This window comes from Ischnura elegans, chromosome 10 (assembly GCF_921293095.1).
Source record: "Ischnura elegans chromosome 10, ioIscEleg1.1, whole genome shotgun sequence".
NCBI lineage: Eukaryota > Metazoa > Arthropoda > Insecta > Odonata > Coenagrionidae > Ischnura > Ischnura elegans.
Window position 1 is genome coordinate 68,757,260 of NC_060255.1, and position 23,324 is coordinate 68,780,583.

Sequence of the window (23,324 nt, forward strand, 5' to 3'; positions counted from 1 at the left end):
CTCCGCCAGGAGCTTAATCAGGAGAAAACTGCAAAAGCAGTACCTAAGCGAAATTTGCAAAATCGTTAGACTAGTGCCGACTTATAACAGGTTTTCAATCGCGTATGAGTTAGCATGCAGGTCGTTGAGGTCTACCTTAAACTCACTCATTCATACGAGTGGAAAAGCTGGCCCCATTTCCCTAATAATAATGGAGTTATATACTTGGATAATTGAGTTATTCAACATCAATTAACGTCTGTAGCTGCGCTTTTCATTGAAAATGGGTGTCTCGTGTCGAAAACTAGTTCAGCAGTCAGGAAGACACGGTGCACAGCGACTTAGTTTCGAGACGTTAATTTTTAAACAGCTCTGAATGCAGCGGAATATTTTTTGCTAAAAAAAATACCTACTCCACTGGCTAGCACTATTCATCACGGTTTCACCGGTGCTCCAAGGCAACACTATTTGTGATGCTTTATGAGAACATTTCTGCGATCATTTTACGGGCCAAGAAAAGTCTAAGTGCTAATGTCTCTCCAGAATACATGCAATATACCCTCATCAAGAAACTCTTCGTTCAGCTTAAGGTTGGAAGGCGATACTTGGTGGAACTTGTTGACAGGAAACATAATGAAGATACACTTTTGTATGTTCCACAAGAGTTTTTAATACCGATCCAGGTTTCGACAGTACACTTCGTCATTATCAAGGTCTTTTACCTTGATAATGACGTAGTGTACTGTCGAAACCTGGGTCGGTATTAAAAACTCTTGTGGAACATACAAAAGTGTATCTTCATCAAACTCTTCGTTCCTAGCTCTCCTTCGTAGCAAAATATCTTCAATAACTAATTATATTTTTGTGCAAAAACATGAGTTATCAACTATGGCCAAAGTAAGACAGAAATATTTAGTGGAATAGCGCAGGCGAAGAGAGCTTTCTATATAAATATATATCACCTTTTAGCTGAGAATACAAGAATGTCAGTACGGAAAAAAATCATCGAATGATATATATCAAGCATATTTCACTATGGAGGCGAGGCTTGGACGCTGGCAACAGCCGAGAAATCATGAGTGGAAGCATTCGAAATGTGTTGCTACCGATGAATGATGAAGATAAAATGAAACGACCGACTAAGTAACGAGAGAGAGCTTAGATGAGTGGGAGAAAAGAGATGTCTTCAAAAAACCTTATGCAAAAGACGAGACAACTTAGTTGACCATGTTATGCGGAATGATGGCCTGATGAAAATTAGGTGAAATGTAGAAGGAAAGGTGGAAGGGAAGAAAGGCAAGGGATGGCCCCGAATGAGTTACATGGGGCAGGTGATGCAGGATGTAAAAGAGAAGATATACGTCACTAGAAGGCCAACAGATAGGAGTGTTGAATGGAGAGCTGCTAAAACCAATCTTAGGATTGTTGACGTATGATGAAGACGACAGTGGCTCCTATAAACTTGGTCCATCAAAGTAATAATCATGTAGTAAAACCCATAAATAACCTCAATTTTACGTCCAACGGCACTTAAATGTTTAATCTCACGTTTTTCGTCATAAAAGACCTTTTATCCAGCATCCTTGAATTTAAACATCATTTTTCTCCCACGCTAAATAAAATGTAATTAAAAATAATTACAGTTGTACATTTTTGTTCAAAAAAATTTATTTACTTTCATATAGTCACCGCGAAAGTTTACGGTATTGCCCATCGAGCGTTTAATGGACCCGAAGAGTGTATTCTTTGAAAACTATTATTCGCGGGAGAAAGTGCATCGGTGGGTTTCTACCTACCAATATCGTCGTCAAATTTTTAATTCGTCATATGCCTTCAATAAATATGAATGCTCCCAGCAATTCATCTAAGTGGATTTAGGAGGGGGCGTTGTCCCTTTTTTGACTAAGCTGGCAGAGGAAACACGTGGAAGGACCGATTAGCAGCTGGAAGCTCCACGTATAGTCGAATTATCCAATTCGCCTCAGAATATCATTTCAACGCTTTATATATTGACCTTTCTGCCTGCCATGAACTAACTTAAGCATCTGATTCTTTCCCTTAGCCCTCCCACAAATTTTAACTCTCCCGACATGCATTTTTGAAGGCATAAACTTTCCCTCAGCTTCAGAGAGTTAAAATTAATCATTCTCCTCCAAATTTACTACATATATAATTATAGACAACTCTTGCATTCCAAACAATCAGGAGGTTTAGTATCGGACAATCTCGATAATGGTAATTAGCGATGGAAATTTTAATAAAATAGAAAATAAGAATACCATTCAAATAACTTAGGGATAAAAATCCATATTGACTGTATTCTGATAAGTAAAAAAGATTTAAAACTAGTATTAAAAACAGAATTAAAGCAAAATTAATTTTAACTAGAAATTTTTTTTTAAATAATAAATAGGCATTTCCTGATTTACCTAATTATCAGGCATGGTATTCTTACAAAGTGGAGTTAACCCATTTAAACTCGTTTAAAAAATAACAAGTAAAACCCACGGTAAAAACAAATCTTATAATTAGCTTTTTCAATTCTTACTATTCTCGGCAAGTATCCACTGTGAAAAAGTGAAACATGTAACGGCGAAGAAGCTGAAATCCAATGCACTACTTAGCAGTAACAGGTACATCTATGCTCACGAGATTAAATATCATTGATTACATAGATGTATTTTGCATAAAATTGTCCCTTTTATGCAGTATTTGTAAAGAGTAATTTTCGCAAAAATGGCTATTGTGCCGAATTACTTGAATGATGAATGGAAATTTCGATTAGATCATTTTATCTGGTGATCATATTCAGATGGATGATCGCAAGGTTAGAAACGAGGCATTATTTTATCAACGAATTGGTCTATTGGTTTAACAAGGATCAAACTACAAGGACGTTAGTTTCTAGAAAAACTGTTTAGACCATTTGTTTTGCTTTATTTATGACATAGTGAAACCAAACGTGGTACTTACTATTACTAATACAAAACACCAATATGAAATTCCATACTTTACATTAACCCTCCGTTGGTCGCGTGGCGTCTACCAGAGGCCAGGCCACTATCTTATTTATTTATTTTCTTAACCCCGAAAACAGCACTAATTGGCCTTTACATTGGTGGGATAGAACACAACGACGATAGACGATAACTGACATCCATGCCCTGGGCAGGGGTCTACTCAGGCGGGATTCGAACCCGCGACCTTCAGCTTGGCAGGCGAGGACTCTAACCCGCCGCCACCGTTGCTTTGCCCACATCATATTTTCGTAGTAAGGAAACTCATATCACTGGTATCTTAATGTATTACAATTATGAAATAGTCACTAATATTATTATATGTTTTGTCACATTTATGAAGTAGCAGCAGCAGCGGAGTTTTCTTTTATAGCAGCAGTACTAGCTCCCAGCCAATCAGCTGTCTTCTAGTTGATTCAGGAACGGGATGGTTTCTTATAGTATAGTTGGCTTCTTTTCTTGAGGTTTCAGTCTAAGCATTGCATTGGGTTAGGTGGGGAAAGGAATATGGGAAGGTTTTAGGGCAAATTTGGGAGTTTTATGTCTGGGTTTATTTGGAATAATATAATCCCAAAGATTCATTAACAGTTCGTTATTGGTTTTGCCAAAAGAATGCTGAAATTTTTCTACTGCGGTTTTAAGAAATGACAAAATTGGTGTAATTTTGAGATCGTTTCGGATTTGGCGGTACATTTATGAAGTAAATTTTGATATTTTGTCGTTTTTAGAGTCTGATAGACGCCACGCGACAACTTGAGTTACAAAACGTTACATGGTAATAGCTTCGTGATATTCATCACAAATATTTCGAATACGTTAATAATGTAAACTATCAACTATTTAACCATTAATTTTTGGATATGCGTCTTATTGCTACGAATTTGTTGTTATCAATTTGATATAATTTCGATGAAAGAAAAACTGCTGGAAATGTCAAAATAAGTAGTATTCAGTCTTTGATTAATACAAATATCTCAATCATTATTATGCATAAATTTGTTGTCCTTACATTAAATTGAGTATTCAATCAATGATTCATTGCAGTTTTAAAAAAGTTATTTCTACTTTAATGCATTTTTTAATCATTCCTAAGACGCCTCGCGAAAAATAGCGTTCCAAAATTTGACGCGACTGACGGAGGGTTAAGTGAGGAAATTACTACTGATGTTTTAAATTTTCATCTTTTATCGATTAAGAGCTACCTATCCACGAGCCGGTATGGAGACCACGATATCTCCCTCCACCTGAATTCCCACGGCCGCTTGAACTCTACGACCGCTAAACACACCCGATAGGATACACACGCGCTGAGATTCAATCGCCTTAGACATCATCCCAGCCCATTCCTCTCAACCAATGCACTTGTTGCGGCCAGGGGACATCGCGCGCGCGACCAGAGAAAGGGCCTCGTCTCCGATGACGTCGAGTTGCCTAACACCCTCGGAGGCAGGGGGCGGAGTTGGGGGTGGGTGACGGCGCTAAGAGGGGCGTGGAGGGCCGAGCAATGTCGGGTGGAGGGAGGCCTACACCGCGGGAGGAGGAGAAGGCGAAGGGCGCGCGGGGGCGAGAGGAAAGACAGACTCGGCCCACGATTGGTAGACTCCTCCGGATTATTTTGGTCGGACTTAAAATTTCGCGTTAGTTAGAGGCGACCACTCTCCCCGACTCTTTCCAAACCCCCGCCCAACTTGCCCAACACACCCTTTAGCCCACTCATTGGCAGCCGAACGTGGTAGATCCGTCCAAGATGTAGCTACACGGGAGGAGAGATTTCTCGAACCCACCCCCACGCGGCGAGTCAAATGGCCCGCGCCAAGGTATGCTCCTGGGACTGCAGAGGAGTCAATTGGCGTGATGCTGGAGGGGGAAGGCGAGAGATCCATCAGGGAGGGAGGCAAGGCAGGTAGACAGTGACATGGGAATCTCACGGGGGACGTGAGAAGTGGAGAGGGAATGAATGGGTTGAGGAGGGAGAAAGAGAGGGTTGGTTGAAAATGAATGAGAGGACAAGAGCGTTGACCCCGATTTGTAGCGATGGGGTTCAAGTTTAAGCCCAGTTCCGTCGTTCGCCCAATCAGGTTGGCCTTGAAGTTTGTGCCGGTAGGAGGCGCAACCCAATAATTACCCAATGCCGCGCATCGATACCGCCATCGTTCGGCATCCAAAACGATAAATCATTTGGTTCTACGGAGAGACCTACATCTGCTACCTTTCCCTCCTAAGAGATCGTTAAAACCTCTGGACTTTTAGGCCAAAGATAACCACCACCGCATATCTAATCAGCATAATATCCACCAACTACACCTACTTGATATGCGTCTTTCTCTCCCCGGGAGATCACTTTTTTACAGACTTTCTACCTTATTGAGCACCATTTCGTCAACCATACAATTCCTGGGATCTCTCATCGCCTTTCGGATGATTCAAGAGTGAGCTTTAAAAAACCGTCTTCCTATGAATCATATATTTTTATTTCTAGAATCTTAATACTTTTCATTAATTAAAGCTGTAGATTTGAAGTTAAATATTCAATTTCCTGGCCATATTGGCTGCTATTTTAAATTAAATAAAAAATAAATACACATACGAAGTACGTGACAAGATATGGCTCAATCCCGGCATTGAGAAGACAAAATTTTATTTTCATTTTCTAGTTCCAAACTTAGTTATGGTAATTAATTGAATAGTTTGGCCAGATGACTTAATTACAGGGTTTACTAACGGTCATGATCGTAATGTCCTAAATGCGTACCATTTGTTAATACTAATGGACACTGAACGCTATAAAACCGACCAATATAACGCTTGAGCATAACATGCTGGAAATAATAGATATTTCACACTGGTTATTCACCAATATCAGAGGAAATTAATGAGTATAGTATTACTCTCGTCCACACCCCACCGACTGACCAATAGGTTTTACTTATTATGGGAGTCCTATCTACCTCAGGTGCTGCGTTGAATCTTTTTTTAGGTTTTATTTCATTTTTAAATCCATTACGAGGATAAAACAACTGCTGTAACAAACTTTGCAGAGAAATTTAACCATGGACAATAAATATGGACGAGAAATATCAATGTCATATTAGCAACGATCATTTTGACTGCGTAATAAAAATTGAATTCATAGAAGAAATCGAAAATTTATCAACAAACCTAAACGAAATGTTAGATATATTACCGTTCTCTCTCAAAAATAGACGCTACAGAGTGATATTCAGTAGAGGTGAATGCCCTACACAGCCAAATTTGAAATTCCTTCATAAAATTTTCAATTTCATTCCTTCAAAAACACTCTCATAATTAATAATATTTACAAACAGGCGTGCTGCACCAGAAAATATGCGTGGTATGTACCGGCCGTGACCTAGACATGAGCTATATCCTGGAGCAGCTGCTCAACCGTTCAACAAGTGTTTCACTCGGGTCACATAACTCCGCGGGGAAAAGTCGACTCGGCTATCCCCAGCGTCGACTCTACGCTCACGAGGCCCCAACAAGGCAAAACATTCAACCCATCTGGTAAGGGAGGCTTCTTACCAAACTACCGGCTTTTGCCGTACAAAAATATCTCCGACAGCATATCAGATATAAAGTAGAAAGCATAGAACGGTAAAGAACATGGCAGTGTTGAAAGAATATATTTTTCTTTCTTATTTCTTTATTCTCAAACCACCGAATACAGCTCATATTAGCCATTTTAAACCGGGGTATTCAACAACTTCAACAAGTAAACGTACATGAAGTAACCATGCCCTGGACAGGGGAAACCTACCCAGGCGGTACTCGAACCCGCGACCTCTTCTTTGGCAGGCGAGGACGTTTTACTTATTCCCACACAACCGAATACGGCTCATATTGACCTTTTACGACGGGTTTTTCAATAAATTTGACAACTTCACGTGCACGAATAATCATACCCTGGTTAGCGGTAACCTATCCAGGCGGGATTCGAACCCGCGACCTCTTCTTTGGCAGGAGAGGACTTTACCCCACCGCCACCGATAACCACAATTACACCTAGTCTTCTCATACATATACTTCAACGACTCCTTTATGCCAAAAACCATTGTGAAAGACACCCGGCGTAGTAATATCATACCCTGTAGCCTATTTTGAAATGCATCTATACAATTTTTATTTGTAAATAAAATAAATATTGTCCTCGCCCTTTAGTCTTTTTATTACAAAGGTGCATCTTTAACCATGCTGAAGTTAGGTACATATGGCGCAATAATGCTTTTTCAAGTTCTCCCGTTCACAATGCCTCACAAGATCGCCGAATTTTTTTTAAATTGCTATCAGCACATAATATTAGTATATTATATGATAAGATTTAAGGTCTACATCAAGTAACATTCTTCGTACAAATTCTGAAGTAAGAATTCATTAGATTCAATTATTAAGTTTGTAAAGCATTGATTCTCCTTTTTTCTGTTTTAAAATTCCGAAATAATCATACATAGCTGCTATTATTTCACTATTTGAATATAGACGCACTTCCATCAAATAAGGCGATTATGTCCAATAAAAAGACAATTTTGGAATCAAAACATTGGATGTTTAGCGAAATCCAAGTCAGGGCGGCAAAATATTCACTCAGGAGACCAAACGCAAATTAAAAAAACACATTTAAGCATAACGTCTCCCCTCCTGAAGATATTTACCTAGGTTGAACATGATCGATCACCTGACTTAATCAATTCCTTTGAGTGTGATCAACGGGTTTGCAAAGCCGATGGGTATTGGGTAAGTAACTAAAAGAGGTCATAGAAATAAAAGTGTATAGTAATTCCTTAAATTAAGACTGCATAATATACCCTAAGCAGGAAATGGACACCTTTCATTCAAAAAATAAAGGTAGAAGGAGAATAAAATGCCTCACGGATTAGGCGGGTCGCAGGAAATATTTCTTTATATAACCGTTCTGACGGAAACTAAGGAGTACTCCATAAAATCTTTATCAGTAACCAAAACAATTACTCGAATGGGAACCCAAGATGATTTTCATACCTTATGCCCATCGATAAAGAACAAAATCATATACTACATTTTTTCATTCATTTTTAGTCTAAGGAAGTTCAAAATCAGATACTACACTGATTTCATACCCTGATTTTATTTATAATTTACTACTCTGATTGTATTTATAATTCAGGGCAACACTTAACATGCCCTCCTTACGAGAATACAATTTTTCTTAATTATTTTCACGAATGAATCCTCATCACCTAATTCAATATATCTTAGCTTTATCCTCACACTATTTCAATCATTAAAATTTTAACTTTTACGCTGAACCCTTTCGCTGAATGCTTCTCATCTTTGCTGATACTTCATCATGAATTTTTATGAAGTCTAATATTTACCCAAGTCTAACGTTAGGATTTTGCAAAACTTTTCAATATTTCCAATGTGATATTCAAATATAATATATTCTTGAGTTTTTTATTTGAGATTTTTTAACCTTTGAAATGTTGATGCGCAGTTAAAAACTTTTTCAACAATACGTTTGCATCCAGTTAAAAGAAGTTACATGTATATCAGTACCACAGAAACCCACATTTTCCTCTTCGAATCTTCGGTCAATAGCTTCTGCCGTAATCTTATCTGATTCACCACCATTATGGCTAACGACCGCAATCTTGTTACTCAAACCTCATATTTAAAGTGACAACGGACGACGTCTGGCTATTACCTACCTGGTGGTCAAAAGTTTATAGAAATACGACGTAAGAACAATATTTAAACCAAGGCGCCCAATACGTAACATCATCCCCTGTTTCATAAAAAAGGCAGAGGCGGAGAGATTATATAAATTAAGTTGCCAAACGTGTGACAGGGTATATTTAGGAGAGACAGGCAGAACAATACGGAAAAGAGTAAAGGAGCAAGGGGCCGCCAATTCCACTGAGACACTTTGCAAAGTCAGCTGCTGTGGAACTCGCAGCCCGACGCTAAGAAATCAACCTTACAATGCAGTATTAATGGTGACAGATAAAATTTGGGGCGAGAATAATTAGGCAGTCTTTAGAAATACAGAAGCATAAAAACAACTTTGAGAGAGGCCGACGACATGCGACAATTTCATGATGGATTTCAATCATTTCATAAGTAAATTTAGAAGAAGCTACACACTTCTCCACAACCTCTCCCCCACCTCCTCCTCCTCGACGATATCAAAATTGATTAGTAATAAAAATCATCACTACCCAGCAGCGAGTCGAAACTGTAAGCATATATTTCAAACACACCGCGACCCAAAAGAACATCGCTGGACACCATGGACCACGTAATTCTTAACTAAATGACGAATACCTACAAAACTATTGCCATTACTGACCCAGACAGTCAAAAAAATCTCTTTAGTTTTGAGAATGCGATAAAAACTTTCTTTAACCATACCTTTCTTTAATGATAATAATAGAGTTGTGTAAAGCTTAACATATTCGAGTTTATTTAAAATCATTATGCGATGAATGGTTTCCATGCACTGTAAAATGATCATGTCAAATGAGAAAGATGCTTTAAGACACAGAATAAGGACACGTACTCTAGTGCAGTGGAGGAACTCTTGAATAATTTCTTCTTAAAATTGGGAAGTGGAATTCTTAATTTATTTACCAATTCATACAAATTTCCACAGTATTGGTCCTAACTACAAAACATATGACCCATTCTCTACGATCACAGGAATATTTAATGGGTAGTATATCATTTAATATACTCATTTGATCCTTAGGAGTCTGGAACGAAAATTGAGATAGAAATGATTTTATTTTTATTTTCCGTTCCCGTGTCAACTCGACGCGAGCAGTCAACACAGCTCACCTCGGCAGGGCTGTGAGGAGTCACTCATCAAGACGTACGGAGGTGAACCCTCAACGCTGGGGAATGAAAACTTCTCCGAGGTCCACATTTGAAGATTCTGAGTCAACGAGATCTCTCAGGAGAGGAGGGGCCGCTGCCGGGGCAAAAAGAATGCACGAGAGCTCCGGAATTCTAAACGAAGGCTAGAGGGAGGGGGAGGGGCGGGAGAGAGGGCATCGGCGAAAAAGTTAATATTAGACCGGCCGGCGGTGGCTCCCTCGGCGGAGAAAGGTCAAAATAAGAAATGGAAAATGTTTGCCTTACCGGCTGCGTCTGAGGCAAGAGGCGAGAATAAGAGAGGAAATTGAGGAGATGCCACGGTGATGAAGACTCAAGGAATGTTAAATTCATTTGATTAAAAGAACGTTTAAAAGTTTTACCGAAATAAATATTATTATTAAATCTAAAAAATGATAATATATTTAATACTAATTATATAATTTACAAAACATATTACCCATTTCCTACGGTGACAGGAATATTCAACGCGTAGTATCTCATTTACTTCATATGTTTGATGCTTGAGAGTCTTGAAACAAAATTAAGATAGAAATCATCTCACGTTTCTTAGCCGCGCCTGAGATTTACCGAAATAAATATTTCAATTATAAATCTAAATAAAAATAATTATAATACATTTATTACTCCAGATGTCTTAAATGAACAACTTTAGTAAGAAAAATGAATGACCTTTAGGTAACCTTAGCAGTTAAAACACAATTGTGAAAAATGAAAACACTAATAGAAACTGAATGTCACAAACTATCCATCTACCTTCAAAATTAATCATAAACATAAAAGATTGATGGAAGGTGAAAATTAAAATAGATGAGGAAATGATTATAAATTTTCAAGAGTACTCAACTTCGATTTAGAGCTCTCAACCAGTCAGTTTTTCAACTCTTAGATCAGGGCAATTATCACCTATCTAGGCAACGGGATTCGTTATGACGATTACCAATGGAAATGCAAAAGCACGCCGCCATTAATATAAGCATGATGCCGTTCTTTTACTCTATGTAGCATTGATCACTGATAGCATTGATAGCAGGCTCACAATGTTCAAGCTTTGACAGAAAAATTGGATTAGATCGACCACACAGATCGTATTTTTCGATGATTGCCATAAAATATTATTTGAATAGTCTTTCTCTCATAGATTCAACCCCGTAGGTTGGTTCGGATGGGTGAGGTTAGAGCACACCCGAAATCATCCACAGGGGTGTGAATGACTCAGTTCCTTTCTCTGGGCCACCTCGCACTTAGAGGATTTGTTTATACGTGCCGGCCTCGGTGGCGTCGGGGTAAAGTCCCCGGCTGCTAACCTAGAGGTCGCGGGTTCGAATCCCGCCTGGGTGGATTGATCACCATCCAGGGCATGGATGTTTGTGATTGTCCATCAAGTTAATTGGAAGAGAGGACAACAATGTCCTAAATTCGCTTGAGAAAATAAGACGAAATAATAATAATAAAGGGGATTTTAACACTTTCAGTCAGCATCCAAGCGCTAAACCCACTAAGCTACCACTCTCCCCACTTCAGCCAATATAGTCACTTCATTGTCTCTTTTTGGCAAGTTTGAAAGAAACATTTTCAATAAAAATAACGTTGAAAACACGCAAGTGACCATTAAGACAGCCAGCAATTGAAGCGTTAACTGGGAAAGGTAATAAGGAACCAAATAAGAATTTTACAGGAGACGAAAGAAAGAGGTTTGCCAACATTGTGAAGCTAATATTAGTGCACAAACTTCGTCAATGTTAGTAACTGATATATAGTACCAATTAACTTTCTACCTCGTCCAATCCATTGGCATGTGCACGTACTCCATGAATAAACGAAAATCGATCTTTTCTTACTTTTTAACTTTCCCATTTCAACACTTCAATTACTCGAAAAACACTTTACATTATCAATACACTGCCACCGAAAATACTGATTAAATCAAGAATTAATATAATCCAAATTAATTAGGAAGTTTATTTCATTAACTAATTAATTCATTGCATCAACTCCGATGCTTTCTTATTAATTTCAATTAGGGAGATACTGTAATTGGATGTACCTCGAATTTAGTTGGATATGCCAAATATTCCACTAAATTAACACTCGCCATCAACAGATGGCCTTCGATCAGTTAGATCAAAGAAAATTTGTTACAGTTTCTGGAAAATTATTTTAAGTAGTATATTATTGTAATACATTTCATAGTATTTTATAGGAGTATATTGTAATATACTTAGTAGGCGGGTGAAAGGTACTTTCTCAAATGATGAGGCTGACAAAACCATTCGATTTTCAAGACTTCTCAAATATTTTTGGCCAAATATAAATTTGGAAAAGTTACAAACAAACAATTTAACATGTGCATTAATCGCAAAAATATTCCTCGTTGATATTCAATATTTTAATTGCTATTTTAATATCCCAGCCGCTTAAAATTCATCATTATTGCATCATGATCTTTCCCAAATTTACGCCATAAAATATTGATCTCATTTGACACAATTTAATTTTAATTGTACCTAAATTAATGTTAACTGAAGAGCAAATAATTATAAATCGAATGTAAATTGTCTAAAAAATGAAATAGAACCTAAATGATGAAAAAACATTGTTCAAGTGCTTCTTTGTAAAAAACGTCAAATGATTTTTTCCATTATATGACGTATTTCTATAATAATAAACACGTTATTAGATGCAACACAGGCGGCGAGTTTCTCTAAGGGAGTGAGGCTTGGACATAGATATCAGCAGAAAAGTCAAATGTGGAAGCATTGGAAATGGGTTGCTAGCAAAGAATAAAAATGGATCAACCGAATATGTAATGAGAAATGCTAAAAAGAGAGTAGAAAAGAGAAGTCATCCAGAAACTTTCAGGAGAAGGCGGAACAACTAGTTGGCCACAATATGAGGCATGATGGCCAGATGAAAATCAATCGTGAAAGGATATGTGGAAGGGAAGATGGGTAAGGGACGGCCCCGATGGCCGACGAGTCTAGCTCGTCATTTCAGAAATATAAATATTTTGAAAGTTTAACAATGTTAAAACATCCAAAATGTGCATAAAGAACTCATATTTCATGAAATATCATGCACTGTAAGTAGTAAAATGATTTTATATGAGCAGCTACTGCTGTGTTCTCGATGTATTTAACTGGATACTTTATAATATGAAATAATGATCACCTTTTATTTCACTGCTATAAGTTGATTACAAACTATTAAATATCATCAAATAACTATCACTCCAATTAAAAAGAACCACAGAATAAATAAATAGAGGATAGGGGCACGACTCTCAGAAAATTAATTGAAGTGGAAGGAGTTAAGGGTAAAAAAAAGAGGAAAAACGCCGGTATTATAAAGGTAGCAGATAGGAGTGCGGAATGGAGTATTGACTTATGATGATGAATATTAACCTAATGCAAGTAACGAACAAGCATTTCAAGTCCTTTAGATGCTATTAATCAATCCATTGCCACATCTACTTAATGGAGAACTGTCAAACAGTCCATCGGCCATGCTTTAGGCGACAGGGTGAAAATTGATAGTCATGGAGAGCAAATGCCTGCTGAAATATTAAATTCCAATCATACAAATTACAAGAGCATACAACTGAAATGTGGAGCGTGCTAGCGAGCGAGTAGAGCTGCTGACCAAGGTGTCCCGGGTTCGAACCCCGTATGAAGCCTTTGAAATCACTACTCCAAAATCCTTATAGTAATCCGGGATCAGCATCTGAAACTCTCTCCCAGGGCGTTTGAATTTTGGTACGCCTGTATCTTAGTCCGGGTTGAGCTCTCCCCTCACTAATTCAATGCTACCATCGGGTTGAATCACTGAGTGAGTATAAATGGAATATGCGGTCTACAGCTATGGCCACTACCGATGATAAAGTTTCTTTATAAATTGTCTAGCAATTGCACCATTTGGATGATTTAAAGCAAATTAAGAGTGAGCATAACTTCAGTCCTTCGGATAAAAAGCTTGATTGTTTTTTTGACCCTGATCCCCGCGTTTTAGGAAATATTCTAGCATTCATTTTTTCGGTATAATTTCTCATTTTCTCTCCCAATATTCTGAACTTTATCTAAAAATCACAACATTTTCAATTTGTTTCCAGAAAATTTATTCTGGTGAAGAGAGAAAAGTTCCAGGCGAAAAGTGGTAGTGAAATCTTTTCGGGATCTACGTTGGGTTAAATTTAAATAGGCCAAGATAAGTTTTAAGAAAACAAGATGAAGTACCACGTCTAAAAGGACCTCTATTGTACCACCACATTCGTACCCAGAGCTTTATCAAATATAGAGAAGGTCTTATAGATCTATTTTGCAGATGCAATACTTAATTTTCTAGCATAACTGAACTAAATTTTCGAAATACCGTAGATATTCATCTTCTAAGGTATTTTTTTCAATGTCTGACAATTACAAGCATTGTTATCACACGAAATTATCCTGGAATTACCAAATGCTACACTGGCAACTGATATTGAAATGAAATTTAGAGCTGCATTTTGCGTTATCGAAATAGATCATAAAGGGATTAGTTAAGATTCCCTGTGAATTAAACATCCTGTCCTTAAAATATTACAAGGAAGGCGTTAAGGTTTAAAAAATTTAATTATGCATTCACATATTCGTGTATTGTTCAAGATCCCAATACCCAATCAGTCCACAATGACGCTTTCCCGAATAACAGAGGAAGTAAGTTCACCGCGCTTGTATAAATAACAGATGAATAAAAAACATTAAGCTAAATTCACTATGAAGAGAAAAATATTTCATGCTTATTTCAGATGAGTAGATCAATATAATAATAGCTCACAACTATATAGAAAATACAATACCAATTTCACCAAGAAAATCTGACTTTTTTCCATCTTGAAAATATTTAACATTGAAACCCTATTAAGCAAAATCAGATTTTGCGTTTCGAACCACATTACGGGGTAAAAAGTAACATTTGGTGAACACTCAACAAAACAACTTTTTGTTATCTGTGAGTCAAATTTCATCTAAATCACTCAAGTTTAAGCGCCTAAATTTAAGGACCAAAAATAACACACGATAAATGGGGCCATCTGTACATACCATTCTGTATTGTTTTTAATAATACTTGATATCTCTTTCAAAACTATTTTTCCTTTGACTAATTTCGTCCGGTTTTCCCTTCTTTTTCACGTGATTTCGAAGACTTCCTCGTCTTTTTACCCCTTTGTCAATCTCAATCCCATTTTCTACATTTTGAACGTCAGCAGCCTTTCCTCCACCCAATTCTTCAAGGTCTATGCATTCACGCCACGGACCCAACAAGAGAGGGATGAGAATAGTCTGGAGGCGATCGAGGCGTGGGTGTGGAGGAGAATGGTAAAGGTGAGATGGAATGGACGGAGAGGAGACCGCCCTCGACAATCTTAGCGAAGAGAAAAACTTAAGGGGAGAAATAAAAGATATTTTTGAACCAACTGTTGGGCTAGACAATGAGACATTATCACGAAAAATGCACACATATGTCTGAAAATTTCTACTTCGATATAACTTTATTGAGCGTAGATTTAAAACATTGGAAATTACTTATCCGTTTTTTTCAGTGAAACTGATAAGTTAATCTTTCCTTTGAAAAGATGTCAGGTTTTTCGCCAATCAAATTTTTTACTTCATTAGTGTATAGTACATAAATGCAATCTTAACTCAAAATTCGTTAACTCGATTGAAATAAGGGTACATTGCATACATAAAATCGGCTCAAAAATCTAGCAAAATTTTCTAGAATTTAATTAAATGCCAAACTTGTATTCTCGATACCATATTTTGCATTGTAGCATCAAATATTTTCACCCATGAAAACACTTTTACACGAATATTCACAGAAATCGTTGATTCTTTCAGTAATAGGTTCGAATGGAGCATTTTTGCTCATTTCATATCCATTTATCAATAACAACCGCAAAAATGACAACTTTCCTTTCGCTTCAGCTTTCCAACTTCCAGAAAACTTCATAGTATACAGTATTTATTATTTTCCATCTCCTTTACCCTTTAATGGTCCAGTAACCGGACCCAGATGAATCGACCTGGGTGATACCGTCACTAAAGCAAAACAATTCAAATAACCACCTGAAAAATCCAAAATTTCTCATAAGCATTAATTTAACGTTCAAAATCTAATAACATGAAGAATCCAAACAAATCTCAATGCATATAAAAGAGGCCAGTCGACGAAGGGACTACTCGAGAAAGTAAAAATAACTATCCGGCCGACGAATGCTGATGACAAGAACGTTTATCTAAGCGAGCAGGATATAGTATTAATAAAACCTTGGAGATGAAATATATCATGCAACAGTTCCCCAGACGCCGTAAATGAATAACAATCTTTCAGCGGTGAAACTGGTGCTAAAATAAACGTAACAATATTTTCTATTTTAATTCTATCCACAACACGGCCATTTGTTCCGTTTTATAAGGCATAAATCTTTCAATTAGGTCCTGCAGCGGTCCCTTCCGAAAATTACCGGAGCGGACTAGTGTATCTATGCAACAAGTGATGATTGAGAAACTATCCAGTCAATCTCTCCATTTCACGCTGTGTCTAACCCGCTATCCCCTAATATTATCTCCCTAAATTATATAACATTATTTTTCCTAATGCATGAATCTCTATTAAGTCCCAAAGCAAAAAGTCCCTTTCAAAAAGTTCCAGAATGGAATGCGGTCATCTAGTCATAACTATGCTATTTTCGAGGTAATCATGCTGCTTTATGCTGTATTTATCAGGGCATATCCCCATTACATAACCCTTGAGATATAAGAGCATCCCAAATGTCATTTTCCGTTCAACCCGAAACGTGTGAAATTCCCACACCCGTGACTTGGTAAGGGTTGAGCTTTCCTTTATTCTGTCTAAACCAATCTTTGAGTTGAAGGCTGAGTTCGAAATGTTTCAGAAAAGACAAAGGTGTAGTGCCAACAAGTCATGTCTAATAGGTTCAAGAAGCAACCACGATATTTAAGCTCTTTCCCGCTATTAGGCTCCACCCTCAACGTGACATCCTTTATCATGTACCACTCTCCCTGGCGCGGTCATTCATCTATTTTCCAAATGCATGAGGTTTTTTATTAGGTCCTAAAACCTCATGCATTTAGTAAAGCCCCAGAATGGGCATTAAGTCATCTACCTATTATTGACCAATAAATTCTCGTGGCTATCTAAAAGATCGTATTCATACCATCAGAGGCATAAGCATGATGGGGTGAAGGGATGGAAACCCTCTATCGTCTATCTATCATGATAATTCGCCATGATGTTAGTGAAAAAAACTGAAAGACCCGTAAATTTCTGCAGCAAATATTAAATATAAACATGTTTTACAAAAATATATCCATTCTTTACAGCAAATTTTCATTTATAATAACCCGGCGTGGTGTGCTATTCAATCCGATCCATACAGACCCCCTCACCCCAAAGCCATGTCCTAGTTAACCCACTGCTCATCTCAACACCCTTAACACTTGCGAGCACCTTAACCGTCAATTAACGATCAATTTTAAATGTGTGAAATTCACGAAAGGACTACTTCAGATTCTAAAAATTCGTTTTCGGCTAACAAAAGTGGATGTTAAGAACATACATTAAATTGGGAAGGCCATAGCGTGATAACTTAAGTATGACAATGAAATATATTATGCAGCACGGCATTCTTCAATAAGCCAAATCATAAGGTCTTACAGAGAGGAGAATGCGCTTCTTCATGCCAGTGAAGCATGAATGATAAAAGTAGTGGAAAATCTATCTTGGAAGCTTTCGTAAAGTGGTCCCACAAAATATTTATTTATTTATTTATTTAATGATTCAAAAACAGCCAATACGGAATTTTCATTGAAAATAAACTTATAAAATGCATATATAGCAAATATAAACTAGAAAAAATTGAAAAATAGAATAAAATATTCATCAGAAGATTGCTTTTCGATGCTGCTTCTTGAAAGATCGGAAGGAAGTTGAGGGATCTAGGGAAGGGTAGGTAGGCGAAATGGTTTTGAACAAGGTGATCTCTGGAAGAGAGAAAGACGGAATTCAGGTTGGTGTGGTATATGGTTATTACAAGAGGCGCGGATGGGATTTTGAAGAGAAAATAATGGGAGTATTTCAGAGGATCGGAAAATATAGATGAAAATCAAGTTAGTAGTCCGTGTGAGTAATGTGGAAGTCCTAGGTAGAATAGGAGAGAAGTCTTTTGAAAATCTTGGGTAATAGACGGGAAAATTTAATTAGACATAATATGACAAACGAAGGTCTAATGGAAACTATCGTTGAAGCACAAGTGGAAGGGAAGAACGTCAGAGGCAGGTCACGGAGGAGATACATATTGATGAATAGGTGATGAAGGATGTAAATGAGAGGAATAAACCAGGTGCTAAAATATTTGCTGTTACGAGATTTGAAAGGAGAGTTGCGTCAAACAAATCTTCAGATGATGGCTGTTGATGATGATTAACGGTTCCCTCCACACCACAAGATATCCCACTAACCTGCAGCGTCAAAACTGATGCTAATATTAATATTTTTACAAAACACTCTTCCCGACACGAACATTCCTCCTATTTTCCTATGCATAATTCTTTCGATTAGGTCTTAAGCACACGTATATTGCAAGTCAACACGTCACATTGAGAAAGTTTTGATACGACATCAACTTTGTGAACCGCGATGTTGTGAGGCATAATGATTTAAATTTAATACGTATAGAATGTAAAGCATGTCCACCTAAATACTTTCACGCACAACTAGTATCAATGCATGAATAGTTGCATGATAAAAATTAAAGAGGACATATATTACATTCTTTACGTATTTCATTAACAAGTTTTGGTATTTATAGCAAGGGCAATGACGCTCTATCAGGCTATATCCTCATCGTATCATCCATACTTATATTACACTCTCCCTGACATAGATTTCAGTTCTACTTCCCAATAAATTAATCTTCCCAGTAGGTCATAAAACGTCCTAGCACGGACGGTATTAGATCAACATCATGACCAGCCTAGTCTCAATCCAATCACACCGTTTTACGCTCTATCTATCAGGCCCTATCCCCATCATAACATCTTTAGCACTTCAAGAGGATCTCATCCGTATCTATCCCATCAACTCGAACGCGGCACAAGGGGGAAAATTATAATTCAAAAGCCGTCAAACCTCTTCCGAGATAGCGTGGAGAACAAGTGCCGCGGACTTAGAAGAAGCATTCCGTTTTTTTGAGGAAGTTTTAATGAGTGAAACTGTAGTGGAAATAGATGTAGTGGGTGTGCGAGCAGAGAGAGTCGTTAAGGAGGGTGGGGTGTGGGGAGGGTGGGGTGCGGGAAGGACGAAAGAGAGAGAGAAGAAGAGGAAAATAGATTCGTGACGTCACGGGAACATCTCGGATTACGGCCGGGGGGCAGGGCGCCATCTTGTTTCTGCTGGCAGCCGCACCCCACCGCATTCTCCTCAATCTCACGCACCCTCCGCTTCTTCAACTCACGTTTCTGCCTCGTCCGCACCTTTACATCATACCCTTGTTCAGTTATGTCCCAATATTTCGAATGGATAACTTGAACTTAGTTTTTTCGCAGAATTTTTATTAAAACACGACCATGATTTCAACGGTTAACGTTATCTACCCGATATAGATATCGGGTTGATAAAGTTTATTTATTTCGTAAAGGAAATGAGATTAATTTTCACAAAATTGTAGCATTTCGAATTGCTTGTAGGATTGCAGATTGGGATATAATAAGATTACGTGTATTTTATTTTGCAATCCAAAGAAATTTGTAAAAGCGTCGTCACTGCTTTTACTATGGTTTAAGTCTTTCGTGGAGTTGACGACAAAGATAGACTATAAAATTTTATTAATGATTCACTTCTGCGGAAATTCTTCATGTCTGTCTCAAAATTTTAACAGCAACTTTCTACACAAATATTTTTCATTAATTAAAATAGTTACCTCTACCGGCGAATAAATTTGCATCAACAGCAGTGGATGAATTTTAAAACTCCCATCATAACGATCAAAGTAACTCAACAATCTAATATGGTTTCAGCACCTGTTTGCTGTGAGTATGGACTACCATTAATTACTTAAGAGATTTCGGCGATTTTTCGAACCCCCTCCCCGCCAGGTGAGATGCCGTGAGGTTTGGCTAGGCCCCTACCCCACTAGTCTCACGTGATATTTGTCAAAATACACATTTGTAGTGCAAGCACGTTCGTCTTTGCTTGAAGTAATTGGATTAATTACAGAATAACACAATATGCTTATTTATAACTAGTATTTAAGAACGTAATCCAGGATCACAGTGAGAATATCGATCAAAAAAATACTGAAAAAAGGCTTCTCCCCGCAAAAAAGCTCTCCCCAAAAGGGAACCTCTTGGTAGGCCGACATTATTCCGCCTGTTTTCCGTCCTCCGATTTTCAATTTTCCTCACCATATTCTGCCCTTCATACGTAGCCTATCAGGCCGAATCTCTGGGATTCTATTTGGGTGTAATGTCAGAGCGATTCACAAACCTACCGGAAAGCTGAGACACATCGTTGTCAGAACCAAGGACTCCCATTGCTTAAAGACTCCTGAAGTCTACGAGGTGATCTGTGGAGGCGGAACAGACTACGTGCGGGAGATCGGCCGGACCATAGATAACCGCATAATGATAATAAAAGGGAGCACTAACGATATATGCGCCTGTGGAACATTGAAAATCAGCCCAGCTTCACCATGGACCACCGCATCGACTTCAAAGACGACCGAAAACTCAACCACACGGCTGGGTATTGGGACCGAGTCTAAAAAGAAGCCATTTAAATTCACATGCAAAGGAAAAACATAAACAGCGGCTTCGGCAACACCTTCAGCAGCACCTGAAAACCGGTGCCGAGAAAAATTGAGAAAAGGAGAACGGAATACAGGCGGAATAATGTCGGCCAATCAGGGGGCTCCCTTGACATACTTTCCTCCGCTAATCTAACGCGTGTCACTTGACTCGTGAGATCACCTATGTAAGACGGACGAATTCCAGGGATGACAATCGTCTCGCCTTTGAAATGATTTGACGAGGATCGCAACGTCGGCTCAGATGGACGCCTTGACTAGGTGGACGGCCCGAGAAAACGTTTTGAAGTAAATACGCCGGAAAGCACCAAACCCTATTTCATATCAAACATCATTTCCACACTAAGACAAGACAACTTGCCATCCTAACTAGTTCGCAGTAATAATTCTCAGGTCTCACACCGGATAGTGATTTTGTTGGATACCGAATTTTCGAGAGATATGTACGAGTTTAAGAGTTTCATCCGCTTCAGAGTGCAATATACAACCGAGTTTTTTGTCCGTGTAAATATTATTTGAGTACGTAGTGGACTCTTATTCGTAGTGTCTCGACTGATGTGGTAGTATTTAGAGGTTTGCAATGATATTCAAGTGCAATCAACGTTCCATCACCTAATTTGTAAAATCCATATTAAAAAAGAAAAATATACCTATATATTTAAAAAGATCACACGACAGATTTGTCTGATTTGCTTAAAAAAACTTTTTTTTTAATATATAAAAAAATCAAAAAGAAAAACAAAAAATATAAGTGTTAACAATAATTACAATCATCTTTGCAAGTGTAACGCAAACCTGAAATGCAGCTAATTATTTTTTTAGAATTAAGTTTCCTATTTCACACGAACAACATATTACTCCGGCAACGATACACATGCGCCATTTTAGTATACTTTTGTCAACCGGCTGGTTGGGGTGAGATAAACTCACCGGTACAGCCTTGATATTCGCGCCTTCGGCGCGGTGACTACGTAACTGATTCGGCGCACTTTGAAGCCGTAAGCCTTTCATGTAAGCTCTTGAAATAGTGCATTAGTAAGTGATAGCTGGAATTCAACTTCTTCACCCTCGTAACTAATTTTAACACGTACATTCTCGAGGGGGTGGTTCATGGTCAAATACTGAATGTGTTTCTAAAAGTAATAGTTTTTCGGGAGTTCTTTCTGGTTCAGATTCGTTGAGGAAACAGCACTTTTTCCAGCCAACCGTCCAGCCCTCTTCAACCAGCCATCCAACCTGAAGACGCCAAGTTAATCGCCAATCGAAAAAAGATTTGATGCATTAAAATACATGATATAACCATATTAAATAATTAAAAATCCGCGTGATCGTGCAAACCAAACTAAATTTAAGAATACTCGGCAATATATCCGTTTAACCATAAATGATTTTAGCTCAAAGTAACAGAGTTACTTATTACCTAGATTGTAACGCCCATTGACATTGTTGGTCAAATATTTATAATTTCGTCAAATGGGTCAAGGACTAGCATCCCTATTCAATAAAATAAAATAGCCAGGCCTACTCTGAAGTTTATATTCCATATGAACTTGGTATTAGTATTCCTAAAACGAAGTAATTTATTTTATATGCTGTATCACTTGTGAGGGATAATTATTTTGCCACCGAGCGGTTTGCGAGGATCAGAGAAGTGCAAAAATGGCATCATTCACTCAGATAAACACATTTCATCGCCGTAAATTAATTTCCCAAAATCGTATACGAGACTAAATCTGTCAAGGGCACGGACAAATTATTTTTTGAGCCACCCAGGGAAGCTATCCTAATGGAGGACGAATTGGAAACGAGATATTGCGACGGTATGGACAGAGAAGGGAGCGCAAGACCTGGCTAGCACTCAGAGAACGTGTCGCAATGACATGAGTCGGCGGTAAAGATAACCAGGGGGGGAAGCCTAGAAGAAATGGAGAGTGATCGACAACGCGTGCAAAACAGGAGAGAGAAGGAAAAGAAACCAAATCAATTTGCAAACGAGAGAGGAGAAAAACAGAACGGCAGCAGGGATTTTGACCTCAGAGTAAAGAAAAGAAGAGAGCTTCACTTAGCTCTGCAGCAATCAAAAGCTGAGAACAACATTGAGATCACGTGACCTCTAAATTTTACCTGTGGATAAAGTGGATTATCTTACTATTCCCCGTGATTTTATCTTATAACAAAACTTTAAAGGTATTTAAAGGTAAGGTTTATTTTTTTATTTTTTTATAAAATTTTAAAAGGTAAGGTTTTTTATTTTTATTTTTTTTATAAAATTTAAAGGTATTCTACCGGTGATTAGTCAAAATAAATTCTTTCTGCGTTGTTTACTCGGGTTAGGGTTGTCAATGACACGCGAAGCAGGATTTTGACCTCTGAGTAAATAAAAGATGAGATCTTCACTTGGCTCCACGGCTATCGAAAGCTGAGAACAACATTGATAGCACGTGACCTCTAAATGTTACCTATGCTATCATGAAAACTAAAAAAAGGTCAGCATCGATACATTCCTGTTAATACAATGCCACACATGTTTTCGTTCGTAATATATGGTTTGGAATAAGTGAATTATAACACTG